We start from the raw sequence: 16,124 nt of genomic DNA on the forward strand, positions 1-16,124 counted from the left end.
AAATAATAAATTGTGATATTAATATGTAATTGCGAGTAAAAATATAATTATTATATTAATATTAGTATCATTACTTTCATGATTATTATTAAAATAAATATTAATATTAATATCAGTATTATGAATATTATATGATATAAAAATTTGACACATTTAAATTGTTATATTATTATAAATAAATATTACTAATATTATGGCTATCTTTATTAATATTACCATCATTATAATTAGAAGAAATATTACAATTTTAGTTATTATTACGATTATTATTATTATTACTATTATTTTTATTATCATTATATATAATATTAAAAGTATTAATATTATTAATATTAATTATAATATATCAAATACAGATATTTAAATACAAATATATAATATAAACTCAGAATTATAAATACAGATATATGATAAATACAGATATATATAACTGATATATATACTGCGTGTTATTTAATTCATCTCATTATCATCTTTCTCTTTTCCTTCTTTTTCTCTCTGACTTGTGATACTTGGTCGATCAATCATCACTACACAACAATCATCTTACTGCTTCAATTATTCGATCAAGATTAATATTTTCGATTATATATTGTTATTAGCTGCTGTTAAATGGAGAGAAAAAAACAGAAAAGTAAGACAGAAAAAGAAGAACCCGTTCGTTTCACTATGTTCTTGAACAATTTTTTTCAAAACTCAAATTCAAACAAAATTCCAAAATGTATAAATGGAGTTATGTTAGGAATCATTCATTCCAACTATCTGTAAGTTTCAAGGCTTCAATTCCTTCTATTGGAATCTAATTTTTGAGTCAAAGTAATTTTTTAAAAAGTCAACAGTTTATTCATCAATCAAATTCGAATGATTTGTTAAAATTCAAGTCTAATTAATGATTCTAATGTATTCTAATGATCATTCTTAAGATATTTCATGAAGACATTAGGGTCTCAAAACGTACCAATATCAAAAATCAATTTTTTTTTGCTGAGTGCAGCGAAGCTGCTGTGGAATTTTTTTTTCTTTTCTTTCACGTTTCTGTAAATCAGATTGTCAACCGAGCCATTCCATTTTGTTTATAAATCCTAAAACCGAAATCATTTTTTTTATGGTTGATATTAATCTCTGTCGAGTTTAGGTTTGAAAAGAGGAAGAAGATATAGTGAAACAAATAGTTATAGCATATATAAATTAGTCAGGGTATTAAATCAGAAAGATCAAAACAGACGGATGGTTAGGGGGTTATGTTGGGTACCGAGAGGTCTCGGGTTCGAGCCCGGGCAGTGACGTATTTTTTTTAAAGCCATTTCCTTCAAAGGTAGTATTTTTATTCTTATTATTATTATTAATATTATTATTATTATTAATATTATTATTATTATTAATATTATTATTATTATTATTATTATTATTATTATTATTATTATTATTATTATTATTATTATCTTTAATATTAATTATTGTTATCATTATGTTATTCAGTGATATTAAAATCTTGATTATCATTATAAGTTAGATTATTATCATTACTAAGTATTATTATTATTTACGATAAAAATGATTGTAAGGATTATAATTATATATATATATATATATATATATATATATATATATATATATATATATATATATATATATATATATATATATATATATATATATATATATATATATATATATATATTGATTATAAATACAAATATGAAAATGAGCAAAACTATAACTAAGTCATGATCTAGATAAGATATTATTATTAATATTATTATTATAAATATTATTATTAATAATATCATTATTAAAGTCATTAATAGTAAAAGTATTATTACTATAGAAATTATGGTTATTATTATTATTACTATTATTATTAATATTAATATTACTAGTATTATAATTATTATTAGTATAATAATTATCATTATAAGTACCAAAGTCATTGTTATGATTATTATCGTTATATGTAGTATTATGTAATTACTAAAATCATTATCATAACTACCATTAACTGTAAAATTAATATTTTTACATTTATTATCATTAATAGAATTATTAATATTATTATCTTATTAATAATATTAAGTATTATAATTATTATCATTTTACCCCTATTAATATTATTTTGGTATTATTATAACTACTATTATTGATATACAAATGATATGTTTAATACATATAACATATAAAAAATTAATATTTTTATATACAAAATGAATATATGAAACATATATATATATTATTAATATAAAAAGTATATAATTAATAAAATTATATATATATATATATTTGTTCGATTACAACTATGTATATTAATAAATATATAAATGATATAGGTTCGTGAATCCGAGGTCAACCTTGCACTTGCTCAATGTCGTTATATGTATTTTTACTAAAAAATACAGTATTGTGAGTTTCATTTGCTCCATTTTTAAATGTTTTTGCAATATATATTTTTGAGACTGAGAATACATGCGCTGCTTTTATAAATATATTACGAAATAGACACAAGTAATCGAAACTACATTCTTTGGTTGGATTATCGAAATTGAATATCACCCTTTTAGCTTGGTAGCCTAAAAATTAGGGAACAGACCTCCTAATTGACGCAAATCCTGAAGATAGATCTATGAGCCTAACAAACCCCATCCAGGTTATGGATGCTTTAGTACTTCAATTTTATATACAGATGAGTGTACCTGTATATTTGGGGATATTTTATATTCATTTGTTAATGTCAGTTACCAGGTGTTCACCATATGAATGATTTTTATACAGATGAGTGTTCCTGTATTATAATTTTTGCAGATGAGTGTTCCTGCAGTTAACTATGAAAATTAAATCTTGTGGTCTATTAAAATTATGAAAATAATTATTATGATAATCTAATGAACTCGCCAACTTTTTGGTTGACACTTGAAAGCATGTTTATTCTCAGGTATGAAAGAAATCTTCCGCTGTGCATTTGCTCATTTTAGAGATATTACTTGGAGTCATTCATGACATATTTCAAAAGACGTAGCATTCGAGTCGTTGAGTTCATCAAGATTATTATTAAGTCAATTAGAGTTGGATGTATTATTAAGTGTTATGCATGCCGTCAACTTTCGATGTAAAGAAACTTTGTCTTTTAAAAACGAATGCAATGTTTGTAAAATGAATCATATAGAGGTCAAATACCTCGCAATGAAATCAACTATTGTGAATCATTTATAATCGGTATGAACGGGTCCTTTCATGATCCTTGGGAGCCATCCAAATCTCACATGTTAGGTAAGAGTTTATTTTTACGCATATAATTGTATATATATACACACACACATATATATACGTACATACGTACATATATATGCGTACACACACGCACATACATACATATATATATACATATATATACGTATATATATATATATGCGTACATATACATATATATGCGTACAATTATATATACGTACATATGCGTATATATGCGTATATATATATATACATATATATATATATATATATATATATATATATACGTATACATATATATATATATATATATATATATATACGTATACATATATATATATATATACGTATATATATATATATATATGTATACGTATACGTATATATATACGTATACGTATATATATATACATATATATATATATATACATATATATATATACGTATATATATACGTATATATATGCGTACATATATATGTGATAATGCTAAAAACGAACATATATTTCATAGCATTATTCCCCAAGAAAGACAAGCTTTTAGTTGCAATTGTTCTATTTACAAGTGATATTCGTTTAAATATTAAAAGGTGAAGATAAAAGACAGATTCGACGAATTGAAGACGCAAACGACCAAAAAGCTCAAAAGTACAAAATACAATCAAAGTGGTTCCAATTATTGATAAGAAACGTCTCGAAATTACAAGAGTACAAGATTCAAAACGCAAAGTACAAGATATTAAATTATTCGCAAGGATGTTCGAAAATCCGGAACCAGGACCAGAGCCAACTCTCAACGCTCGACGCAACGGACTAAAAATTACAAGTCAACTATGCACATAAATATAATATAATATTTAAATAATTCTTATAATTACTTATATATTATATAATATATTATAAACCGTCGGCAAGAAAGGCTCCAAACTTGTGTGAGCTGTAAAAGCAAACTCCGCGAGTTGCAGAGTTTGCAGTGCAAAAATTACGCGAGTCGCGGAGACCCCCTGAACTCAATTCCCTATAAAAGCAAACGAATTCTGATCATTTTATATCCAATATATCAATCTCTCTATATCTATACGTTATATTTATATTTATAATTTATATTTTAATTTTAATTTTAATTTTAATCCTAATAATAAGGGTATGTTAGCGAATGTTGTAAGGGTGTAAGTCGAAATTCTGTCCGTGTAACGCTACGCTATTTTTAATCATTGTAAGTTATGTTCAACTTTTTTACATTAATGTCTCGTAGCTAAGTTATTATTATGCTTATTTAATCCGAAGTAATCATGATGTTGGGCTAAAAATATTAAAATTGGGTAATTGGGCTTTGTACCATAATTGGGGTTTGGACAAAAGAACGACACTTGTGGAAATTAGACTTTGGGCTATTAATGGGCATTATATTTGTTTAACTAAATGATAGTTTGTTAATGTTAATATAAAGATTTACAATTGGACGTCCCTATAAATAACCATATACACTCAATCGGACACGATGGGCGGGATATTTATATGTACGAATAATCGTTCATTTAACCGGACACGGGAATGGATTAATAGCCACTAGAATTATTAAAACAGGGGTGAAATTATGTACAAGGACACTTGGCATAATTGTTAACAAAGTATTAAAACCTTGGGTTACACTCAGTCGACATCCTGGTGTAATTATTAAACAAAGTATTAAAACCTTGTTACAGTTTAAGTCCCCAATTAGTTGGAATATTTGACTTCGGGTATAAGGATAATTTGACGAGGACACTCGCACTTTATATTTATGACTGATGGACTGTTATGGACAAAAACCAGACGGACATATTAAATAATCCAGGACAAAGGACAATTAACCCATGGGCATAAAACTAAAATCAACACGTCAAACATCATGATTACGGAAGTTTAAATAAGCATAATTCTTTTATTTCATATTTAATTCCCTTTATTTTATATTTAATTGCACTTCTAATTATAGCACTTTTATTTATTGTTATTGTATTTAATTGCACTTTTAATTATCGTACTTTTTAATTATCGCAAGTTTATTTTATCGCACTTTTATTATTCGCAATTTCATTATCGTTATTTACTTTACACTTTAAATTAAGTCTTGTATTTATTTATTATTTTACATTTGGTTTTAACTGCGACTAAAGTTTTAAAATCGACAAACCGGTCATTAAACGGTAAAAATCCCCCTTTATAATAATAATATTACTTATATATATATTTATATTTTTATAAAAGTAAACTAATATAGCGTTAAGCTTTGTTTAAAGATTTTCCCTGCGGAACGAACCGGACTTACTAAAAACTACACTACTGTACGATTAGGTACACTGCCTATAAGTGTTGTAGCAAGGTTTAAGTATATCCATTCTATAAATAAATAAATATCTTGTGTAAAATTGTATCGTATTTAATAGTATTTCCTTGTAAAATTTAATAGTATTTTATACCCCTTAGCTTTGACATCAAGTATTTTTGGCGCCGCTGCCGGGGAACAATCTAACTTAAAAGCCGGAAGCGTAACGCTAAATTTTAAAAAAAAAAAAAAAATTTTACTTTTATTAAAATTCACTTTTGTAAAAATACGTTTTTAATTATTCGAAAATATAAAAAGAAAACAAAAATTTATATATTTTTTTAAGATTTTGTTAAATATTTAAGTTTTATAAAGTTTCTTTATTTTTATTTTATAAAAATATAAGTTTTATTTAAATATTTTTATTTAAAACATAAAAAAAACTGAAAAAAAAATTAATATATATATATAAATCAATTTTTAAGATATTTTTAAAATTATAAAGTAGTTCTATTTTTATTTTAGTTTTTAAATATAAGTTTTTATTATATAAATATTTTTATTTAAACAGAAAATATAAAACAGAATGTAAAAAAAAAAACGCGTCGAATTTTAATCAACCTGTCATCTGAAAATGGGAACCCCGCGACTCGCGGAGTTTGCAGCTTCGAATACCGCGACTCGCGGAGACACTCTGACACGCCGACAGAAACCCTAATCAGGCATTAAATACGGAGTAATTATTAATTATTATTATTATTAATCCTAATTACTTATTATTATTATAATTAGTTGTAAGTTTCTCTTTATTTAATTTATATATTTAGTTAAATTAGTTTAATTAATGTAAAATTACTAGTTTTAATAAATAAATAATATAAAAATAATATTTTTATAAAAATTGTGCTTTTTACAACTTTTTGTATATTTTTATATTTTCTCCCTTTTTAATTATTTTAGCGTAATATTTGTATTTTTCGCTCGTATTTAGTTTTAAGATATAGTTTTTGCCATAGTTATTTTTTTTACTTCTAGATTTTTAGGCTTTGCCGTAAAATCCCTTAAGTGCTTTTTCTTTAGACTAAGATTTAGGTACTTTAGAATTTTACGACGCCTTTTTAAGTTTTAGTTTCTTTTTAAGTTATTGCCATTTGAGATATAGTTTTTCTTGTAAGCTTTAATATTTTTAGACACCTTTTACCTATGTATCAATTATCATTCTAATTAGTAATCTCAATTTGCGATTATAATTTTAAGTTAGTGATAGTAATAAGATTGGGTTAGTCTAGTGTTTTTAAGTTCTATAAGTCACTCTTTTTCTTTCTTATTTTTATTTTTCGATCTTTTTCCGACACGCTCTTATTCTTTCTTATTTCTCGCTATTCTAGTTTTTAGGACATAGATTTTTATTCTACTTCTTATCTAAATTTCTTAAAATTACGAAAATTTATTTTAAGTGGTTAAATTGATAGACATCAAAATTTTCTGGTTCGTAGTAATAGTTGGATTTGTACGTGGACCGGGTTATTGGAGCCAAACAGTCCTCAATTATATTGAGACCAAACGAATCCTGCCCCTCTGCTGCATCTTTTGGCTATTCGAAACGTGGGCAAAATCAGAAAAGTCTATTAATTGGATAACTTATATAATTTTTCTTTCCTTTTAAAAACTAATATGATATTCAGTGAATGCACCGAGCAAGACGTTCACCACCTTTTGTACGTTCACCACCTGTAACTAGATCAAGACATTTAGCAAATATTACCGCCGTTGATTTTTCTTTAGAATCGTCATCCAGTCGACCAAGTACTCCAGTTCAAATTTCCGATAATCCATTTTTTGAACCCGACCTCACAATTGAGAATCCGAAGAATATTCAGGGACGATTCATAGATCCTGAACCACTAAACTTTCCTCCGGAACCACCAATCATTCAAACAGAGATTGTTGAGGAACAAACCATTAAATCAGAATCCTCTAGTGATTCCGATTCAACAAATTCAATTATGGAGAATCTGGAACCTTTAAGTATGGAAGACCGAATGAGAGCTAAACGCACTGGCCAAGGTCACGCAATTACTCATCCTGACATTAATGCGCCAGATTATGAAATCAAAGGACAAATTCTACACATGGTGACTAATCAATGCCAATTTAGTGGTGCACCGAAGGAAGATCCAAATGAACATCTTCGTACCTTTAATAGGATCTGCACACTATTTAAAATAAGAGAAGTGGAGGATGAACAGATATATCTCATGTTATTTCCCTGGACTTTAAAGGGAGAAGCCAAAGATTGGTTGGAATCGTTACCTGAAGGGGCGATTGATACATGGGACGTTTTAGTTGAAAAATTTCTTAAACAATTCTTTCCGGCATCTAAAGCCGTAAGACTTCAAGGAGAAATTGTTACGTTTACACAGAAGCCAAATGAAACTCTATATGAGGCATGGACAAGATTTGGAAAGTTATTAAGAGGATGTCCGCAACATGGTTTAGACACCTGTCAAATAGTACAAATATTCTACCAAGGATGCGACATCACTACAAGGAAAGACATAGATATAGCAGCTGGTGGTTCCATTATGAAGAAAACCGAAACTGATGCTTATAAAATTATTGATAACACTGCTTCCCACCCACATGAGTGGCACCAAGAAAAAGATATCGTTAGATCATCTAAAGCAGCTAGAGCCGATTCTAGCCATGACTTAGATTCCATTTCCGCAAAGATAGATGTTGTCGAGAGACGAATGGAAAAGATGACTAAGGATATTCACTCAATACGAATTAGTTGTGAGCAGTGTGGAGGACCACATTTGACAAAAGATTGTCTCAGTATTGAATTAACAATGGAACAAAGAGAGAATATTTCATACATAAACCAAAGGCCTGGAAATAATTATCAGAATAATTATCAACCGCCAAGACCGATCTACAATCAAAACCAGAATTATAACCGAAATATTCCAAACAACAACCAACAAGGTCCTAGCAATCAACAAGTATCCAACAATACTTACAATCAGCAAAGACCTAATTTTCAAAACAAACCACAACAAACCGATGATAAAAAGCCGAATTTAGAAGATATGATGACGAAGCTAGTTGAAACTCAAACGCAGTTTTTTCACATCTCAAAAACAAACTAATGAACAAAATGCTCAAGCATTTAGAAATCAACAAGCTTCTATTCAAAACTTGGAACAAGAAGTAAGTAACCTAGCAAGGTTAATAGGTGAAAGAAAACCGGGAAGTTTACCTAGTGATACAAATGCTAACCCCCGGAATGAAACAGCTAAAGCCATTACCACAAGAAGTGGTACAACACTTAAACCACCTGAAATACCTGTAACTTCTGATGAAGCTATTCCTACTCCACAAGAACCACAACCTGAACAAAATAAGGAAAAAGAACCGGTAGTTGAGAAGGTTAATGAATATAACACAGTTAAGGCTAAACCTTATGTTAAACCATACCAACCACCACTTCCTTACCCGAGTAAAATGAAGAAAGAGAAACTTGAAGCCGAGCAATCCAAATTCTTGGATATGTTTAAACAGATAAATGTAAATCTTCCTTTCATTGATGTGATTTCAGGAATGCCTAGATATGCTAAATTCTTGAAAGATCTAATCTTAAATAGAAAGAAAATGGAAGAACTCTTGGCTGTTACTATGAATGCTAATTGTTCAGCAGTGCTGTTGAATAAGATACCAGAAAAACTATCTGATCCAGGAAGTTTCACAATTCCATGTTTTCTGGGTAGTCTTAGTTCAATAGAAGCATTGGCAGACTTAGGTGCTAGTATAAATCTAATGCCGTATTCACTATACGCTAAACTAGACCTTGGAGAATTGAAACCAACAAGAATAAGTATACAACTAGCCGATCGATCAATAAAATATCCTAGAGGGATAATGGAGAACATGCTAGTTAAAGTTGGTACTTTAGTATTTCCAGTAGATTTTGTTGTTCTGGACATGGAAGAAGATTCTCAAGTTCCTCTCATATTAGGAAGACCATTCTTAAACACGGCTAAAGCAATGATAGACGTGTTCGGTAAGAAACTGACCCTAAGTATAGAGGACGAGAGTGTTACCTTTTCAGTTGATAGAGCAATGCAACAACCTCAATCTGCAGATGATACATGTTATTATATTCAAACTATAGATTCACATGCAGAATTATTAGAAGAATTTCCAGAATTATAAGGAACAGGAGAATGTTCTTTAGGAGAAGGAACAGAACAAATTGATGAAGCTGAAATGTTAGCTACACTTATAGCTAATGGATATGAACCAACAACAGAAGAAATTCAAATGCTAAAAGAAGAAGACAGATATCGATATAAATCATCGATAGAAGAACCTCCGAAATTAGAGTTAAATCCACTTCCAAACCATTTGGAATACGCTTATTTACATGGTGAATCTGAATTACCTGTAATAATATCGTCTTCTCTTACTGAAAATGAGAAATCACAACTCATTTCTGTGTTAAAAGCTCATAAACCATCCATTGCATGGAAGATTCATGATATTAAAGGAATAAGTCCTTCGTATTGCACACATAAAATCCTTATGGAAGAAGGTCATAAAACGTATGTGCAACGCCAACGAAGACTAAATCCTAATATGCAAGATGTAGTTAAAAAAGAAATTATTAAACTACTAGATGCAGGTTTAATATATCCAATTTCTGATAGTCCATGGGTAAGCCCAGTTCAATGCGTGCCTAAGAAGGGTGGCATGACTGTCATTACAAATGAGAAAAATGAGCTTATTCCTACTAGGACTGTAACAGGATGGCGTGTGTGTATTGATTATAGAAAATTAAATGACGCCACCAGAAAAGATCACTTTCCCTTACCTTTCATTGATCAAATGTTGGAAAGATTAGCCGGAAATAGTTACTATTGTTTTCTAGATGGATTTTCTGGATATTTTCAAATTCCAATAGCACCCGAGGACCAAGAGAAAACCACGTTCACGTGCCCTTATGGTACTTTTGCTTACAAACGCATGCCATTTGGACTTTGCAACGCCCCTGCAACCTCTCAAAGGTGTATGATGGCGATTTTTCACGACATGATAGAAGAATGCATGGAAGTTTTCATGGATGACTTTTCAGTCTTCGGTGATACATTTGAAACATGTCTAGCTAATCTTGAACGAATGCTGATTAGATGCGAACAATCAAATCTAGTACTTAATTGGGAGAAATGCCATTTCATGGTTAAAGAAGGCATCGTTCTTGGACATAAAATCTCAAAGGAAGGAATTGAAGTGGATAGAGCTAATGTAGATGTAATTGCTAAACTTCCACATCCCACCAATGTTAGAGGAGTTAGGAGTTTTCTAGGGCATGCCGGTTTTTACCGACGTTTCATAAAAGATTTTTCTAAAATTGCCACTCCTATGAATAAACTCCTAGAAAAGGATGCTCCATTCATCTTTTCAGATGAATGTATCAAATCTTTTAATATTCTTAAAGAGAAACTCACTAATGCGCCGATCATGATAACACCAAATTGGAATCTACCATTTGAACTAATGTGCGATGCAAGTGATTTTGCAATGGGAGCCGTTTTAGGAAAAAGGATTGAAAAAAGATTTCAAAAAATATATTATGCTAGTAAGACGTTACAAGGAGCACAAACAAATTACACAACTACTGAAAAAGAACTCCTTGCTATTGTCTTTGCTTTTGACAAATTTCGATCATATCTCGTTCTAGCAAAAACGGTGGTTTATACCGACCATTCTGCTCTTAGATACCTATTTTCGAAATAAGATGCCAAACCAAGATTAATCCGTTGGATCTTACTCTTACAAGAGTTCGATATTGAAATCCGAGATAAAAGAGGAGTAGAGAATCTCGCCGCTGATCATCTTTCTCGTCTTGAAAATCCCGAATTAGAAGTTCTAAATGAATCGGCCATACAAGACAACTTTCCTGATGAATATCTATTGAAGATAGATTATAATGAAATTCCATGGTTTGCAGACTATGCAAATTACTTAGTTTGTGGATTCCTTGAGAAAGGATTGTCGTACCAAAAACGAAAGAAATTCTTTAGTGATATAAAACACTATTTCTGAGAAGATCCACATCTTTTTAAATGTTCTCCAGATGGAATAATACGCCGATGTGTATTTGGAAATGAAGCTAGTAAAATTTTAAACCATTGTCACACAGGACCAACAGGAGGGCATTATGGGCCTCAACTAACAGCAAGAAAAGTTTACGATGCTGGATTCTATTGGCCTACAATTTACAAAGACGCACACCTTCTTTGCAAATCCTATGATGCATGTCAAAGGGCCAGAAAAATAAGTCAACGTGATGAAATGCCACAAAATGTCATACAAGTATGTGAAGCATTTGACATTTGGGGTATTGACTTTATGGGTCCATTTCCAAAATCTCATAATAATCTCTATATTCTCGTAGCCATTGATTATGTATCTAAATGGGCGGAAGCACAAGCTCTCCCAACTAATGATGCACGAGTTGTAGTCAACTTTTTAAAACGTCTTTTTGCAAGGTTTGGAACACCGAAAGCTTTAATAAGTGATCGGGGTACTCATTTCTGTAATATTCAACTTGAAAAAGTTCTTAAAAGATATGGAGTAACTCAAAATCTCCACCGCATATCATCCACAAACAAGTGGACAAGTTGAAAATACCAACCGAGCTTTAAAACGTATTCTAGAGAAAACCGTAGGATCAAATCTGAAGGAATGGTCCATTAAATTGGAGGATGCACTCTGGGCTTTTAGAACAGCCTACAAAACTCCAATTGGAACCACACCTTTTAGACTTGTTTATGGAAAAGCATGTCATCTTCCAGTAGAAATTGAACACAAAGCATTTTGGGCTTTGAAGACATGTAATCTTGATATACATGAAGCTGGACGTCTACGATTAAGTCAACTAAACGAATTAGAAGAATTAAGACATGAAGCATACGAAAATTCGTTAATCTATAAAGAAAGAACGAAGAAATGGCATGATAAAAGAATCAGAAGTTTAAAAGAATTTAAAGAAGGAGACAGAGTTCTTCTTTTCAATTCACGATTCAAGCTATTTCCTGGAAAATTGAAATCAAGATGGTCTGGACCATTCATAGTCAAAAGAGTTTTCCCATACGGAACGATAGAATTAATAAATTCAAATGGGATTGAATTTAAAGTTAATGGTCACAGAGTTAAACACTACATAGATAGTCCAATGGAAGTTGACAACGAAGTTAATCACAATTTCGATACCACAGCTAACTAGGTGTGGGGAGAATCAAATCTTTAAAGGATTTTATGTATTTCTGTTAGAGTTAGATTGTCTGTTTTCGTGTATTTATCGAAAATGGAACCCGAATGGTCTTTCCCTAGCAGACCCTAAAGAACTAGTCTTCTCCCCCCATTCTGAATTTTTATTTTTTTTAGATTTTTACGAAATGAAGACTGCCTGTGAACTAAACCATGGTCTAATGCTACACGCTTTGATCACTAAACGTAATAATGACACACTTCTGAGTGAAATAGTACCAGTAATCAGAGAAAGATTGGACGGAGTAAGAAAAGAATCCAGATGCGAAGATAATAAGTTACAATTTGGTAAAGGAAAATCAAAATCCGCAGCGAAAAGAAGAGCACGACACCTAGAAAGATGTCACAAATGCGGAAAATGGTCACATGGAGGTAAATGTTCAAATAATCAAACCTATTCAAATACCGAATTTGTTACTTTATGCAGAGACGGACCGTTCATATGTTTAGAAGAAAAAACACTGAATGCTCGATGTTACACCTATGTAGCCATGGAAAACTAATTAAACCGACTATCTTATGAGTGGGATAGATCGTATAACTAAGAATACTATCTCACAGGTAAGTCTGTACAGTTTTTTTTTGTTTTTATTTTTATTTTTAACCTTTTGATAATAAACGCTAATTTGTTCGCTATAAAGTATTAAATTGGTATTGAATAAAATTAGGTTTGGCGACCGAAATTATTGATATCATACAAAAATTTATTACATCACTGCGAAATTTAACGTTTATTCTTAAGGTATAAATATCTTTAATCAATCAACACAAAATATTTCAAAAATTCGCCATGAGTTAAATTAGGTCATGGAACCGAAATTACTTTACCGAAAAGAGGGGCGTATATTTTTGATAATATTTGATTGATTAAAGTGGGATAAAAAGCCAAAAAGATTTTTAATTTTATTTTTACCATGTTTTTAAAATTAATATATAAATCTTAAATTAATATTGTAAACTTTGTAAAAACAATATATTTAAAATTGTAAATATTTAAAAAATATAATATAAGTTTGGTGTGATTTTATAATATGAATTTTTAAATTAAGTTTGGTGTGAATTTTTAATTTTTAAAATAACAATTTTTAATTTTATGCATTTCAAATTTTAAGTTTGGTGTGAATTTTTAATATTAATTTTGAATTTTATGTATTTTTATTTTAAGTTTGGTGTGAATTTAAAAATAAAAATTTACTTTATCTCATTAAGTTAAAAATATGATTTTTAAAATTCTTCGTAAGTTGAAGACTAGGTCATTGAACCGAAATTGCTTTACCCGAGGGAGGGACGAGAACTTTTATTATCATTATTTTTAATCTTATTGAATTAAAGTATGCCAAAAACATTAAAAAAACCCAAAAATCTTAGCTTTTAAAACAATCGCTACAAAAAGACAAATTTTAAAATTTTGTCTAAGGACGGACTAGGACATCGATCCGAAACGACCTCATCCTAAATAACAAGGGAAACAAAAATTTAAACTTAATTACTTAATTGTTTTAATTAGTATAAGATGTGTAAAAAAAAAAAATACAAACTCCGCGACTCGCGGAGTTTGAAGGGTAAAATACCGCGACTCGTGGAGTTCCAAAAATACAGAAAAAAATAAAAGGGCCAAAACTGATCAGTTGCACAACCCAACACACCACAAATTCTGCGAAATAAAACCCGAAAATACACGAAAAAGACCTCCCAAATTCACAATTTTTCACCGTTAATCATCAAATCTTTTACTAAAATCATGTTGAGAAGGATGCTATCAAGGAATTACTCAAGAAAAACGGTAAATTTCTACCCCTAAACACCATTTAATCCGAAAATTAGCGTTCTTGAGCAATTTTTTCCCCAATTCGATTTTGATGCTTTTAGTGTAATTATGCTTAAATTGCTTATGTATTATGCTTGTATAACCTAGATTGATGCTATTTAACATGATTAGAAGCCTTAAACTTCAAATTTTGAGTAATCTAGGGTTTGTGTTCTTGAGAAAATTTGGGGCTTTTTGATATAAACAGGTTATGGCCGATTTTTGTCATGAATTGTTGCTAAATTAAGTAGTGTAACATGTTTAGGTAGTTAAATGATCCAAACTTTGAGCCTAAGCATGATTTTGAGAATTAAAGTGGACTTTTTCAAGTCTAAAATTCATGAACTTGATTTTTGAGAGATAATGCCATTTGAAACTTGTTTAATTGCTAGTAATGATTATTTTGACATGTTATTTGAGTTGAATGCTTATGAACTTGGTGAACATTTTCGTATATGCTTATTTGAAAAAGTGTAGATTTGATGAAAATATGAAAATGAGCTTAAGTTTGATATAAATTGATCATGTCATTGTAATTATTTTGATTGATGATTTTGCTGACACTAATGCATATTTGGATGCACAAAAATTGTGTTTGATGTGTTTTGCAGACTGAAAGGGGTGAATCTTCATCCCAAGCTCGCAATGCTCCTGCTGAGAATGCGGAACAATAGGAGGTGGATAACTACTACAAACAAGATATACCTCATCCAGTCATGACATTTTCTGATATGCACTTGGAAGATTTGCACCCGAACCTGAGATTTGACAGACTTTGGATAGATTACCCAAAGTACCAAAGGGGTTTGCATACTCTTCATTCTAAAGCTGTTGAAGTACCTAGGGTCATAGAATGGGGACCATTAGAAGCTGTAGAATTGGCCGGGCCAATTAGGGAATTACTTGCACAGAGGTATGGTAATTCTACTTTTAACGATTGGGTACGGTTATTCAACATACGTAGACCTGTATATAAAGTATGGTGTGAAGAATTGTTGTGTAGTATAGAATTAAATGATCGGGTAGCCAGTTTAACCGATAGATCTTTTATTAGATTTTTGTTAGGAGGTTCGATGCGCCACATGTCTTTACTAGACATGGCTCAGGCTTTACGTATATATACGCCTGAGGAGTTAGCATCTGCCGATTGTAGAGGGTTGATATTGAATGGTAGAAAGATAGACGAAAATTTTGATACGCATGGTGTATGGAGTCAAATGACTAGCCATCACCGATTTAAAGGGGGAAATTACTCTTATTTGGATATAGATAGAGCAGAGTTAAGAGTAATTCATAGGTTTTTAGCTAATTCGATTACACAAAGAGGTAACAATAAGGAAAAGGTAAATGAACAGGATTTGTTTTACCATATGTGTATTCGAGACCCACAAAGCGCTGTAAGTATACCTTATTGTGTGGGTTATTATTTATCAGCTATGGTTAGGGGGATGAGACC

The 16,124-nt window shown here is 30.1% G+C and overlaps 1 non-coding gene across 1 annotated transcript; it reads right to left on the reverse strand.

The window, feature by feature from the left end:
- Window positions 1–7,919: 7,919 nt before the first annotated feature.
- LOC139903361 (small nucleolar RNA R71) lies at window positions 7,920–8,026 on the reverse strand. Its single transcript, XR_011778186.1, has one exon. It is a non-coding gene; the product is annotated as a small nucleolar RNA R71 (small nucleolar RNA).
- Window positions 8,027–16,124: the final 8,098 nt, after the last annotated feature.

This window comes from Rutidosis leptorrhynchoides, chromosome 3 (assembly GCF_046630445.1).
Source record: "Rutidosis leptorrhynchoides isolate AG116_Rl617_1_P2 chromosome 3, CSIRO_AGI_Rlap_v1, whole genome shotgun sequence".
Classification (NCBI taxonomy): domain Eukaryota; kingdom Viridiplantae; phylum Streptophyta; class Magnoliopsida; order Asterales; family Asteraceae; genus Rutidosis; species Rutidosis leptorrhynchoides.